At 48.2% G+C, this 14350-nt stretch overlaps 1 non-coding gene across 1 annotated transcript; it reads left to right on the forward strand.

Moving 5' to 3' along the window:
- On the forward strand, positions 1549-1621 carry TRNAT-AGU. The gene has a single exon. It is a non-coding gene; the product is annotated as a tRNA-Thr (tRNA).

The following is a 14350-nucleotide window of genomic DNA, read 5'->3' on the forward strand; positions in this document are numbered from 1 at the left end:
ACTGGAGGCAAGACTGATGCCTGCTTGGTCTCATGCACCCAGTGTGGCCACAGCTGCGGGAGCCAAGCTTGCCCCCAACTGAGCATTGTTATGCTGTGTCCATCCACCTCCAGCTCAGCCTCTGTTCTGGCCGTGCCTGAGCACAACAGCTGTTTCAGGATGGTACTTCCACCTGCCTAGAAGGGCTTGAACATTATCCCCTCTGAAAGGATTTTCTTCTGTGGTTTAACTTCCTTTGGTTTTAATGGAGAAAACCATCCCTGGATGACTGACGGTAATGCTCCGAAGCTGTAACTTAAGGGACAGAGCATGCAAAAATTTCAGATACTGAAGGTAAGAGGAAGCAGAAAATGCAGATTATATTTGCAAAGATCATGGCACTGAACATCCCCATTGCCCCCATTCAGGCACCAGCTAGATCTTGCAAACACGACGAACGCCAGTGTGATGAACGGTGATGTGATGAGCAGGAGCCCCATGACTGCCATCATGTTTCTGAAATCGGTGAATCCAAAGCAAAGACGAAAAGATGAAAAGAGGAGAAATCACGCATCCCAGCGGGCTGTGACTTCTGCCTCATGCTGCTACAAAGGGAACAAGCCATAGAAGTAAGAGAAGAAAGGGGCGCGAGGTCCCTGCTGGGTGTGTACTTTGGAGATTCTCCTGGAGGTTCTCTGGACTGCATCCCAGTGAAATGTAATGAAGTACAATCCAACCCCTTGGTATGAGGGTGTTTTGCTGAGGAACCTCAGCCCCTGGTTAACCCTACCCAGAAAATCCTTTGTCAAAAACTCAAACCACAGCCGAGGGCTGGACACGAGCACAGAGGTGTGCCATGCAAATGTAAAAACCAGCAGAGAAACATTCTTTGTTGATGACAACACTGAGATAATGGCACACATTAATATCTAATGAGGATTAATGAGGGGAAAAGGGAATGAGGGGTGGGAATGCTTTTATGCCAGCCCTTCTGACTGCCTTCAGTGAGGAAGGAAACTGCAGGAAGGAGGAAAATGCTGAAAATTCAGATGCCAAAGAATGGCTCAGAAGTGCACACATCAGCCACAGTACCCACAGTGCATCTTGGGCTCCTAAGAAGCCATCAGCATGTTAGAAGGGTTGAGAGGAGGAAAGCAAATGCAAAGCCAATGTCTGAAGGGAAGCAGTGGGATGCAAAGAGCTATTTTTTAGAACCTTAACTTCTATTTTTGTTAAATTAGTGCAACAGTTGCAAAGAGGGAAAATATCTCTACCTCTTGTTTGTAAATCAAAATTAACCACTTTCTGAGCTCTCTGGTTGGGGTGAGGCATCTGTCGCTTGTGATGTCCTTGATGGGATGAGCTGAAGGAGCATAAAGCCCGGGTTTGGGTTGGCCTGGGGTGTTGCTGGTTTTGTGGCTCTTATCTGTGCTGGAGCCATTTGGAAAGGGATGAGAAAATCTTCAGAGCTGCACTTTCCAGCAGAGCACATTTTGTTCATACTCCAAAATTCACTGAGACAATGAGTATATGAAATGTTTGGCAGTGAAAAAAATCCCAAAAACCAAAGGCTCCATAGCTCAGGGGTTAGAGCACTGGTCTAGTAAACCAGGGGTCGTGAGTTCAAATCTCACTGGAGCCTGGGGTCCTCATTCATCTTCAGCCACACTCTTTCACTTTTCCCCAGAAGAACGGATGCATCATTTTTGTGAGCATCACCATCTTAAGTGAAATGCATTACAGAGCACCTACACCAAATGACAGCAGTGAGAAGCATTCAGAAATAGCAGTGGTCAGAGTTATGCCATTGAATGAGTGCATTGAAATGTTATTAACATACAGAAAATGGAGCTGGGAAAAAAAATAATAATGAGACCCACACACTTTGTAAAGCTCATTGATGAGAGAATCTGAAACTGCTGCTGGAAACCCAGAGAGATCTGGTTCATTTCTTCATACTTCAGCACAACAATCAAATTATGTTTCCAGAGCTCAGTAATTACAGAGTTGGCTGTGAAATAATAAATATGATGTGTGGAGGAGAAGTGACATTGGTCTTCCGCAGAGTTTGTTGAGGAGTGGAGTGAGAAAGTTCCCATTTTTAAGAAAAAGAAAAGGCAAGGAATTAAACTTGTGTTGCACCTTGAGTTCAGTGTGTTGCAGTTCAGATTTATGGGGTCTCATATTCTGCCTTGACACATTTCCCATACTTTTTGCTCATTTCCAAATAGGGGTTTCCTATTTTATTCCTTCAAAATGATCCAAAGCAGTCAAGTGAAAGGACATTTCAGGATTTAAAAAGGGACTTTTCCATCCAGGGGACAGAAAAAGAAGGCTCACAGGTCTGAAACACTTCTGTCCTGTGGAGGAGGACATTGGGTGCCACCAGAGACATGGAGCCCAGTGGTTCCCTTCATCCCCTTCCCTTGCAGCTCTGCTTTCTTGAAGCAGAGAACACGTTCTGCTCTTGGGCTGATGCATTTTCTCCCCATGAGAAGTGACCTGCAGGAATTTCCTAGCTTTCCTCTGTGTATGTCACAGCAAGGCTAAAGAAACAAAACTCAGCAGGGTTCCCACTAATCTGCAGCCTAATAGACTAGCACAAGTTATTGTTATTTTAACCCAGCATACTGGAAAATGGAAAGACGTGATAGTGTTTTACCGAAAGGGAATTTGTCTCCAGACTGTTGTGGCTATGTTCCTGTTTACCCTGCCCCTCATTCTGACTTATCTCTTTATTTAGCTTTCATATGATACAACCGAGCAAGAGCCAAAAGCATCTTGGTGGCTCACAATCACTTCTGAGCTCAGGCACCCAACTACAGCTCAGCTGAGCCCGACAGTGATGGAAATGATCCTCTGAAAAATTAATGCCTCTCATCTCTGCACAAATGACAAATGTTCAGGATATGTTTTGCTGAATTCTTAATCTACACAGTACTTAATATTAATGTAAAAACTCCTTCTCTTCCAGCAGTCCTGTTGCAATCTGTAACATCAAATGTAAGGCATGAGCCCGATGCAAAGAAGGCTTTAACAGTCACCCTTGGACCAGTCCTGGCTCAATGCCGTCACATCAGTGGTCCATCATCTCTTGTTCTGCTGAAAGCAAAGACAGATCCTGGCAGGAAGGGCAAAAGGGCCAAGTGCTTCAGGCCAATATCCTGAAGCCTATTAAATCTAGGGGGAAGGAAGGCTGGTTCTTCATCTTCATCAGCCTGTGAAATGGTGCAGGAAAGGTTGTGTGGCTCTGCACAAGGACTGTGACATTGTTGGTCCCCCTGTGGCTTTGCTCAGGAAGAACTTCTGCTCTTTAAACTCATGACCTGCCCTAAGCCAGACCTAGGCAGACTTTTATTGCTTTCTTTAGAGAGATTTAAAGGCATCATCCTGTACATTCTAGAAAACTGGTTTTTCATGTTTTTCTGAAAACTTCAGAATACCTTTTGTGTTAAAAAAAAGCCACCCGAGCAACATCCCAAATACTTCGCGTTTCTGCATCGTGTTTTTCATTCCTGCATCTCCAAAGATCCCTGCTACAGAATCACAGAGCCGCAGAGGTTGGAAGGGACCTCAAGAGATCCTTGAGTCCAACCCCTTGCCAAAGCAGGTACCTACAGGAGGTCACACAGGTGGGCGTCCAGGTGGGTCTTGAATATCTCCATAGGAGACTCCATCACCTCTCTGGGCAGCCTGTTCCAGTGCTCCGTCACCCTCACCATAAAGAAGTTCTTCTGCATGTTTGTATGGAACTTCTGAAATTCAAGTTTTAGGCCATTGCTCCCTGTCCTATCGCTGTGCACCACCAAGAAGAGCCTGGCCTCATCCATTTCCCTCTCACGATTACCTTGGAGGTCTTCTTGGTGTGGAGTATTCTTCAAGATAAAATCCAATGTCCTTCTTACCATTCCTCTTTCTTTGGTGTTTAGAAGTTAAGCAAGTTCTGGTAAAGGCCATATGTGTCTCAGCAGAGACATTTGTTAAGCAATATGGGAAAAAAAACTGATAAAGAATTAGATCCAGAGAAGGAAACTTAGAGAAAGTGCCAGTGAAAATGTTTTTCTGTTTACTGACTTAGAAATACAACTTAGGTCAACGCTGATTAAAATACACAGACTATCAAATGGCACCTTGACGCCTCACCCCAGAGGAAATGTACCAAAATCAATAAAACTGCAGCAGCATTCTCACACACAGAAAAGTCAAGGTTCCCTCCTGCCTGGAGGACAGAAACATTCTCCAGAAGCAATGTGCCACCAGCTGTCTGCTGGAACAACCCACACCAGGCACAGAGAGCTCCAACGGAGCAACAGGGAGAGCTATGCACGGGGTGGATGGATGTCACCCAACTGGAGGAGCAACATTTCTCCCAGGGAAACTGTCACCATAAGATCCAATAATACAACAGCTTCAGTGAGTTTTTGACTGCCCAGGAAGTCTGAATGCGAAGAGTTCAGGCATTAAAACTGGCTTTGATATGGTTTTGGTGCTCCCCAGGCCTGCCAGCACTGCACACTGATTAGGGCATCTCTCCAGAAATCTTCAAACTCTTGATGACCTATCACCAGCTGCCCACTTCTTTTGAACACAAGAGTCTCTTTCAAGTACAGGAGCCCTGGCAGCTGGCACAAGTCATCTCCACACTAAAGACAAGGAGAGCAGCCTGTAATCAGCAGCTTCTGGCCAGGACCACTGTGTCACCCGTATCTCTGCAGGGATGCGTGGGAAGGATAACACCCTGCTTCAGGGAGAAAATCCCCATGCAACAGTCCATGTGGGGACAAAAGCACCCACAGCCAGGTAGCAGCACCAACAGCTTGTGCCAAAGCTGCAGGCTGATGGGTTGGGATTTAGGAATCTTCTGTAAGTTTTGGGTTGGTTTTTAAGACTATCTCCTTCTGGAACTGCTGCATCATCCCATCCTCTTACTGACTGTGGAGCTCACCTGCACAATTTCCCTTTCAAACAAAACAAAATAAACAAAATGTTATTCTTCTTCTGGACTCCACTGTTGAGATACCATTGACTCAATGGGTGTAGTCAGTCTGAACACGAGGTGACCTTGTGCTCACCATCACAGCAAGCACACTCATCACAGTAGTCCACACTTCCATGAAAGATGGGGAAAAAACATGATCACTGTAGTTACAGAAAATATAATCAAAGTACAACAAGCCAGCCACCTCAGCTCCCACCCAGGCACCTTGCCACACATAAGGACTTCAAGGCTGACCCAGGAGAGGGGTAGGAGTCTGCTATGAGGATACAGCAGAGGAACAGAGATTCTGCCGCCAGCGAGGAGTTTAAGGAGTATCTTGTGGTGAGTCTCGCAACAGAAAGGCTGAAGGCAAAAATATAAATTCTACAGGTGTAAAAAAACAGAAGGAGAAAGAACTATTGAAACAAAATGACGACACTGGCATGAATTAATGTATCCAGATGGAATTCAGCAGGACGTTTCCAGCAGGCAGAGGAGTCATGTTTTCAAACAGCCTCAGCAACAGGAGGAGCAAACCCACGAGAAAGGAGCTGGATAACCACTGGACTGTGTGAGCCACGAGCTCCCCTACTGTCCCCTCCCCATCAGTGGGAATACATGTGCACGGCCATGTGTATTTCTACCAAGAACTTGTTTCTCCAAATGCTTCCGTTGTATGCTGAAGCAGGAGGTAATGGCTGTGAGCCTGTTTTCTCTTCCACCCTGGGTAGCATGTGATGGACCTGTTGATTGCTTCGCCTCCCCCCTGCCTGCTGGGAAACAGCTCATTCCCCGTGCAGCGAGCCTAGTTAGGCAGCTCCGTTGCTCTAATAGTGGTCATCTATTTATAGCCTTTTGTAATTTGTTTCATGACAAAAGGTTTCGGCAGGATGCTCCTTGATTCTTGAAAGTTGGTAAGGATTCCTGTGTCTTTGAAAGTAGCTTTTGCGCCCAGAAAAAAATGACTGTAATGAAGGCCATTTGGTGTGCTCACAGCAAATGTTAGGGACTTTAATCAATTTCTGATGAAAGCTTTGAGTTTCTCTTTGTTTTCCTTCAGTTCTTTTCATTCTCCTGGGTCATTTGAACCCAGCTTACCTTAAACTTGTTATGACAGAACAGGGATGGAGTACAATGATCTCAATGCAGTGCAGCCTTCCCATTGCTAGCACACGGCTCAAATCTCTGTCCAAAGTCCTTGGCAATGGCACATTGCAAACAGCAGCAGGGCAAATTCTGCAGGCAGCACTTCATGTGCTCATTCCATAGCTGTCTCTCACCAGATTTGACAATCTAATTATGTTTGTTAGGCCAGCTATTAAGTTCTGTTGGGATTCCTGCCACTGGCCTGATGAAATACGCACCCTCCAGCCTCCTCCTCCCGCAGAGCTGTCCAAACACCACTCCGTCTCTATCGCCCCTGTATCCTGTTGTGCAGAACTGCATCATTTTTCCTCCAGAAGACCTTCAGGTTTTCTTCATGTTTACAGTATTTCTCATCTGAAGAAGAATTTTTTCATTGGAAGAACTTTTGTCCCTGCACAGCCCCGCTGTGCACCATAGCCCTGTTCTGTGACATAGCCCTTCTCTGTGCCATAGCCCTGCTCTGTGCCATAGCTTTTCTCTGTGCCATAGCCCTGCTGTCTGCCAGACTGAGTGAGACCTCACTAAACCATGGGATTTTGCTAATGAAGCTTCAGGTTCACACTTCTGCTTTGTTGCATCTCCACAGTCAGCCCATGGCCCCGTGCCACACCTCAGGCTCTGCCCTTTCTCCACTACCTGTCCTTTATCTCTTGCCTCTTTGCTGTCACTCTGAGCCTTCCCACTTGGTGCCCAGAGCATCTCCACATGAGCTGCAGACAGGCGATGGGATGCTTCTGGTACCTTCCCCAGGCATCCCAGCAGCAAGATGACCTTGTTAGCACTGGATGGGGCACAGGCCCAATCCTGTGCCATCAGTGAGACGTATTTGGGACCACCAGGAGGCATTAGTCCTCCACTGAGGCAAGCAGGAGTGGGAGAGGCTCCCAGGGCTGCTCTATCCCTGCCTGCCTGTAGTGCCCAGCAATGCCTTTCAGCACAACCCTGGTGCCAGAAGAGATGGAGCACTGTCACCAGTGTCACACGCGGGGTCCTGAAAAGCACACCGCCATTTGCTCTGGCCTCTCTTGCATTCAGTCAGTCCTGGGGCTGTGCTCCTCACCATGAGGGGGCAGCACCTGGGAACAGAGCTTCCAGCAAAACGGCGTCAGGCTCCCCCGAAAACATTCAGCAAACCCACAGAGAGCACTCTTTGCTCAGCTCTGAGACTCTGTTATGCGATGATGGCAACGCGCTAACCCTCTCGCACCACTTTCCTGCACAGCTGGGCTGCTTGCTTCTTGTTATTGTCAGTTTTACCCCTCAAAACACCAAGAAATTCTCCTACTTCCTCTCAGGATGGAGGTGAATTGTGTTTTGTTTGTGTTTTCTCAGCTGCTGTGTCCAAAGCATTTCAAGAATTTGTGAGGACCGGACATGGATCATGAGTCCGAGGCTGCAGCCGCACTGCTGGGTTTCCTATCCACCCACAGCAATTCCTGAGCTCTCAGCAGCCCCGAACCTGAGCGGTGATGTCCGTAGCACATAAGGGCGCCTGCTGTTTGCTTTTTTCTTGTGTTTCCTTTCCCGGGGAGGCAAAGCTGACTGAGATGTGCATTTGCTTTTATTTTTCTTTGTTTGCTCCTTCCCTCCCTGAAGCAGTGGGAGAAGCAGGATCCAATTTGCACAGTACTGAGTGGCTCAGCATACGCCAGTGTGCAGAGAATGCTTTTATGGGGCTGAACACAAACAAGCTACTTTCTATATTTGGGTCTTTCTGGCTGGGAACCAAATGAGCAATTTCAGCAGACACTATACATCACATGGACGTCCATCTGAATGCTTCCAGGGGGTGGCACATTCACTTCTGAAGAAAACCATGTTGTAGGAGTTACTCTGGTTTTATTTGCAGAGGTAATTCTCCTGGGAACTGGGCAAGAACTTCCTGATTCAAACACAATCGTCTCTTCGCAGCTGTGTCGATGCTGGTAGAAAGCACGATAATTGCACTGGCGTTGATGCTCCTCTAATAACATCAGTTAAGGATCCATCTTTCCAAGGATCAGAGCAGGAGAAGTTCATGTCAAGGCTGAGACCAGGAGAAACTCATCAAAACTCAACACTTACCAAGAACATGTGAATGTGAGGGACTGAGGATGTAAGGATGAGTTTCAAGCGTTCGTTTTCTGCTATGAAATTCATAGATGAAGTGTAGACCAAAAAAAGATGAATGTCCCCAAAGAGAAAAGAATGAACCTCTTCAGATGGTTTTGTTGGCAAAGAACCTTTTTCACAATAACTGGTTGTCTCGGTTGATTTTGGAATGAGCAGTCAGAACTGAAACAAAGCCGCTGGGTTTTCCTGAGTGGGAACTGAAATGTTAGATTCTCTGCTGACTCGTGCTGGCCCCATAGTCAGATGTGATATTCCCCTCGGCATTTCCATGTGTTAATGAAGACCAGAGACGACCTCAACTCTTGTTTTATATTTCACAAAACACTAATGGCAAATTCAGCCCCCCGGCCCCAGCCAAGCAGATGGCCAAAACGCGGCCTTGGCTCCGTTTCAACACCTTTCATAGCCTCAGGGCAGAGCCTCAACTGGCGCGCACCACCACAACTTGAGACACTCCAGCCATTTCCCTCAGCTGGAGATCTGCTTTTCCAAGCGTAAATATTGCATATTCTGAGTCTTTACCCCAAGGTAAATTTTATCCTCATTGCAGCCCTGAGCCCAGCCCTGGACCTAGTCCAGAGCCTGGATGTTGTCCAGAGACTCCTCTGTGCTGGAATCATCCCTGTCTCAAGTAACACCTTTTTCCGTGCTGGATGCAGCCGTGCCCCATAGGTCCACCAGTGCCATACACCATTACATGTGATGTTGGGGTTGTAACTTCAAACTTGCAATCAAGTGGGATGATATTCCCATGGAAGCATTGCTGGTGGGATTCAGGCAGAATTCCGCAGGCAGTGGGGCAAGGGGATGCCCTTTCTGCAAGGTGAGAGGAGTGAGCTCTGAAATTACATATTCTGATGGCAACAAATGGTTGATGTCCTTTCCCTCTGGCCCCACTAATTTAAGCAACACTGTTCTACCGCTTCTATTTTCTCCTGTACCATAGCTTTCCTCTGGGGCTTCCAGCCACTTAGTTTCTTCAGAGTTTCAGAAGTAGGGAATTAATCAAACAGAGGTAGTGACTCATATTGAGGGAAAGAACGTGCTAATTTTACACTGCTCCCCACCTGGAATACAAACAAGATCTCCTTGGGATCTCATGGGGGTAGATGTTGGTACAAAATGCACAGAATCAAAGACGGAAACATGGTTTTTGGGTTCAGGACACATTGCACAAAGCAAACCAGGAGCAAACGGCACAGGGACAAATGGCACTTCACTGCGTACCCCATTGGTTCCACATACTGGAGGTTTAGGCCAAGGAAACCATGGTTATTTCTCACCTGGACAGCCACTGGTCACCCCATTTGCAGACAGATCCAGAGTTCAGCATTAAAACCAGCCTGAAACTCAAGAAATGTCAAGCAGTAAGTGACCTAGGAGAAGAACCCAAGGGCAGATGCCTGCAGGGTGCAATTTATAAGCCATCCTGCTGCAGAACATTGCCAGACACAAGCACTAACTCCACACTTCTGCCCACACGTGAGTAAGACCCTGGAGTGAGAATTCAGACACCAAGATTTGGGTTCACATAGATCTTTAGGAGCTGATGTGCTGATTCAGAGGCTCATGTCAAATCATGGAATCATAAATAGTTTGAGTTGGAAGGGACCCTCCAAGGTCATCTGGTCCAATTCCCCTGCAATGAACAGGGGCAGTAAGCCTGGATATATGTGTGAGGCTGTACAATCACAGAGGAATGACTGGGAACAGGTTGTCTCCTGCGAGCTCTTACAGCAAGGGCAGAAAAACTGTTCCCATAGTAAATGGAGGTGAACCTCCAGGGGGTTGGTTCAGGTTGAGTGTTAAATGGAGAAGGGAAAAGATCTGTGAGCTGCATGTAGGAAGATAGTTGCCCAGTAAGGCTGCAGTGACCATAAGGTTTTCCTCTTCATTTTCCTGGTGCATGGTTCCTGAGCACAATGTCCTCGCAGAACCAGTTCAGCTGGAAAGGTCTCATGTTTCTCTGCAGAGCACGGATTGCTCACGGGCATTGGGGGTTTCACTTGCTCACCTTTAGTTCACCTCTTGCATTGCATTCCCAGCTCACAGCTAAGGACATCCTGGGAGCTGGGCCAAAGAGGCAGGCTCTGCTCCCACTGCTCCCTGTGCAGTCCTGTTACAGTGGTAAAGGGATGCCCCCGAGAGGCTCAGATGCTTTCGGAGAAGACCCACCTGCCTAATCTGGAAGGTGGTTATGAGAGGTTCCATCTGAAAATCCCACACTGGACAGTGGGAGCCGGGGAGAGCAGCCCCATAGCTTTTCAAAGCCAACATGGGCATTGCTGGTCTTTGCCCCTGAGCACAGGCAATGGAAACAACAAGAAATACCCGAAGTTTCTGGCCACTCACAGCAACTTGCAGGAAGCTCAGAAGAGAAGTGAGGGCTGGGTGAGAGCTGCAGCAGAGCTGGGAGAGGATGTGGAAGTTTGGGGGCAGTGGGAGAGGCAGCATTGGCTGTGGGCTGCGTGACGGGTGGAATGATGAGTCAGGTAGTGGGAAGCCCCGTTTCCTGGCACTGCAGCCTGCAAATCCCCTTGTTGTCATTTCCTACTGCTCAGCTACTCAGGTCCATGCAGCCACCTGCCACTCTTCCCCACATTGTGCTGAGTGGTGGCTGGGGGATGTCACTGGCCAAGAGCCCCTCAGCCAGAAAGAAAATGCTGTGAGGACTCAGTTATTTGCAAGCTGTTGTGCAGCTACAAGGGCAGAATAGTGAGTGGAAGAGACTTCATCTGATGCATCCTGAAGGCCTAGAGGTGTGCCAAAGCCATTCATGGGTGGTGGCATGACCTGGTCATGTGGAGTGCTCATCTGGACCGTGCTGGCCAGTTGAAGGTCTGTGGGAGGTTGTCATGCTGTGACCTTTGAGGCTGCTCTGCTCCAGCAGGGCTGGGACTGAAGCTGTCCATGGCCACTTGGTCACTCAGTGGTGCCATGATTTATTTGAGCAAACCCACCAGCAGCAAGGAGTGCACTATCGCCCCAGTCCCTGTGCCTTTACTCATGGATTTCAGTGTGCAAACAGCACAGAGCTCTCTACCAAATCAACCTACAAACCACTCACATCCCATATTTTCTTTCTCAGTTCTACAAACCTGTTCCTAAAGGCACGTTTCCTCTGGTCACGAGTGGCAATGATATGAGGAGGTCACTTCTCCAACTCATCCTACTCTGAGCTCATGAGCCTCCACTCAGCCCTTAGACAGCCCAGCAGCATCTTTCCCAAATCCTGCCCACTCTCCCCCTTGGAGCTTGGCCATAACCACTCCTGTCCCTTCTCCCTTGCAGATTTTGATCCTTTTTCCCTCCCTTCCGCAGCCTGACCAGGTGCAGGAGGCCAGCAGCTTTCCCCCAGCGATGTGCTGACAGATGGGCCCAGTGGGGGCCCTTCTCTGGTTGCACCCTCACATCCTTCCTGTCAGCAGCACCAACACGCTGAAGGACAGGTGCTGGGAGCAGCCCAGCTCTCCCCATTGAGGCAGGATGAAATGCACCCGACAGCAGCAGACGGGTCAGGGAGAAGTTACCCCGCAACTCATGGAGATCCCAACCATGAATCTGTGCCAAACAGGATTAGTGCCAGCTGATATTTTAGCTGATTCCCACAGAAGCTGTTTTGTTCCCTGTACTTAGGGCCCAGCCCTACCCAACACTGCCCCTTTTCTAAAACTGCAGTAAAGCATCAGGTGGGATTTTGATGCCTTTTGGGGTAGCAGTGCCAAGAAAGCCTTGAGTGGTTTTGTCAGTGCTGCCGCAAGTGTGGATTTAGCAGAAGGGCTTCATGTGAGGGAAGGAAACACAGAAAGAACAAATGGATGTGGACCAGTTTTCCTGCTTAGATTCAATAGTTACAGAAGCATCAAAAGTGCTGGAAGAGGAGAAACTGCAAAAAGTAAAGGCTGCTGCCAAGGCTTCTGTTTTCCTGCAATGTTTGAACTTTTGCTTATGTTCTGTCCTTCAAGAGTCACAGAATTACGTAAGATTCCTCATTTTTGTCAAGCTAAAAATATTCTTATAATAGAGAGAGAACATTTTGCAGAAACTATGACATAAGTATGAACCTGAAAACACAAAAATGGAAGGTGAAATAATAATTGGATTTCTTCTCTCAAGAGGGAACATCAACAAGAAACTCAAATTTATGATCTGGGGGAATGTGTCACGATTCTCAATCCCATCATGGCTGGCACAGTGGGTGCCCTTGAGCCTTATTCCTTCTCTTAATTTGCAGACAACAAGGAAAACATTATCTTCCGTTATGAGCTTACACAATGAACATAAAAGCAGCCAGTGCAACCCTCTACTCTCAGCCTTCCCTCGGGGCTCACTTCAGCTCTTCTGAGCTCTCCTTCAGTCTCTAACCCACCTGAGTTACAATGACCCCAAGTCAGAGATGACCCGTGGTTGTACATGGCACCAGGGAAATCAGGGACCCAGTGCCACAAATGGGGTCTGGCACTGGTAATCCACTGAGCCCAGCACAGGCCCTGTGTAAGCCCTGGATGCATCCCATGCTGGCTTTGCAGAGCTCGTTCTGCTCCATCTACAGCCCTGTGCTGCCCCAGATCCTATAGTGCTGGACCACACAGGCCCCGTTTGCAATGGAAGGATGAGCAGCAGCGCTCAGAGCACTGAAAACCCCCACCATGCTCTTACATTGCCTCAAAAAAATTTCCTGCAGGCACTTCACAAGAAAGCTGAAAAACAAACAGTGGGCAGCTGCCCTGCGCTGCCAACCAGAGGCTTGAGAGGAGCCAAGGGATATCAGCAGCACCATCTCTCCATCCAAGATTCCTGTACTCAAATGAAGCAAGGAGGGAAGTAAGTGGCATTCCGCGGCCGGGAGCCACGTTTCATCCCACTGGACACAGATGTTTGCTCCTGTGCACAGCCCGGATGCCATCCCCACTCTGCTCCATGGGGACCCTCCAGAGCAGGGCTGGGCAATGGGGAGATGTGGAGCAGCTGAGCCTGTGCAGGGACCCCCAGCCCCTCTCCCCCTGCCCAGGCTGCCACAGGCTCCGTCTCTGCTTGGGAGACCTGGGGAGCACATGTGAGATGCCTCTTCTCGCTCCCACCCAAGAGTGGAAAATGAGAACAAGGAGCTGAAGAGCAGACTTTGGCAAAGCAGGAGAATGAAGCTTGCATTAGAAACCACAACGCACTAGAAAGCAATCCCCCACCACGTCTGTGAGCATCAGCAGAGCTGCATTAAGAACTACCCTCTGGTGTCTGTGGGTGGCATTCTGCACACTCCATTCTGATGGGAAACAAGAGTGAGCCAAGGAAAGTATACCTGCAGGAAATAACATTAGTTCAACAAATTGCTGAATATCATCCTTTTTTCCTCAAAAAAAATTTAAAAAAATCCAGGTCACCAGCAAATGACAATTCCATTTTCTCTTTGTTCAGTAAGATTTCCTGCCAGTCCCTTCCCAGTCATTCATGCTGCAAGGACACAGAGCTAAAATCTGTGTGGGGGGTTCCGAGTCTCCTGTCTATCAGATCCCACCCTGGTGGCTGCCACGTGGGCGAGGACAGCAGCACCCGAAAGCAGCCACTAACCCATCACAGCTGATACACTGCAGATGTGCACCCACCCAGGCTGTGGGCTGGTGGCAGTGAGAGAAAAGAGAGCTTTTTCCTTCTGAACCATGACGTGGTGCAAATGAACACAGCGGAAAGGCTGTGGATGCAATCCCAATGGTGACAACGGTGATGCTGATGTGTATTGGTTGGACCATAAATCAGTAAAGGAGGGCTTTGAAGGAGGGTGGTGGTTTTCATCTCAGCAAAACTGGCAGAAAATCAATCTGAAGAACGACACATCTCACATATGCTGTGAGGATGGGGTGACTGGATGAGCAAGGAAGGGATGGAGGTGAGAGGAGCCCCTTTTGGCAGTGGGAGAGTTTTGGTGGATTTGGGCATGTTTCCATGCAGAGGGTGGCCCAAAGCAGCCATGACCCATTACAGGGCCAACACAAACCCTCAAACAGCCACAGGGGCAGGGGCTATAAAAAGCTCCAAAACCAGATTCACTTTGTTGGGAGGGGTGAATCAGCAGGTGGGATCTTTCACAACAAACATAGCAGCTTTGGGGGTCTTACTGTGTACTGCTGCCAGCAGCCT

Source organism: Numida meleagris, chromosome 16 (assembly GCF_002078875.1).
Source record: "Numida meleagris isolate 19003 breed g44 Domestic line chromosome 16, NumMel1.0, whole genome shotgun sequence".
NCBI classification, from domain to species: domain Eukaryota; kingdom Metazoa; phylum Chordata; class Aves; order Galliformes; family Numididae; genus Numida; species Numida meleagris.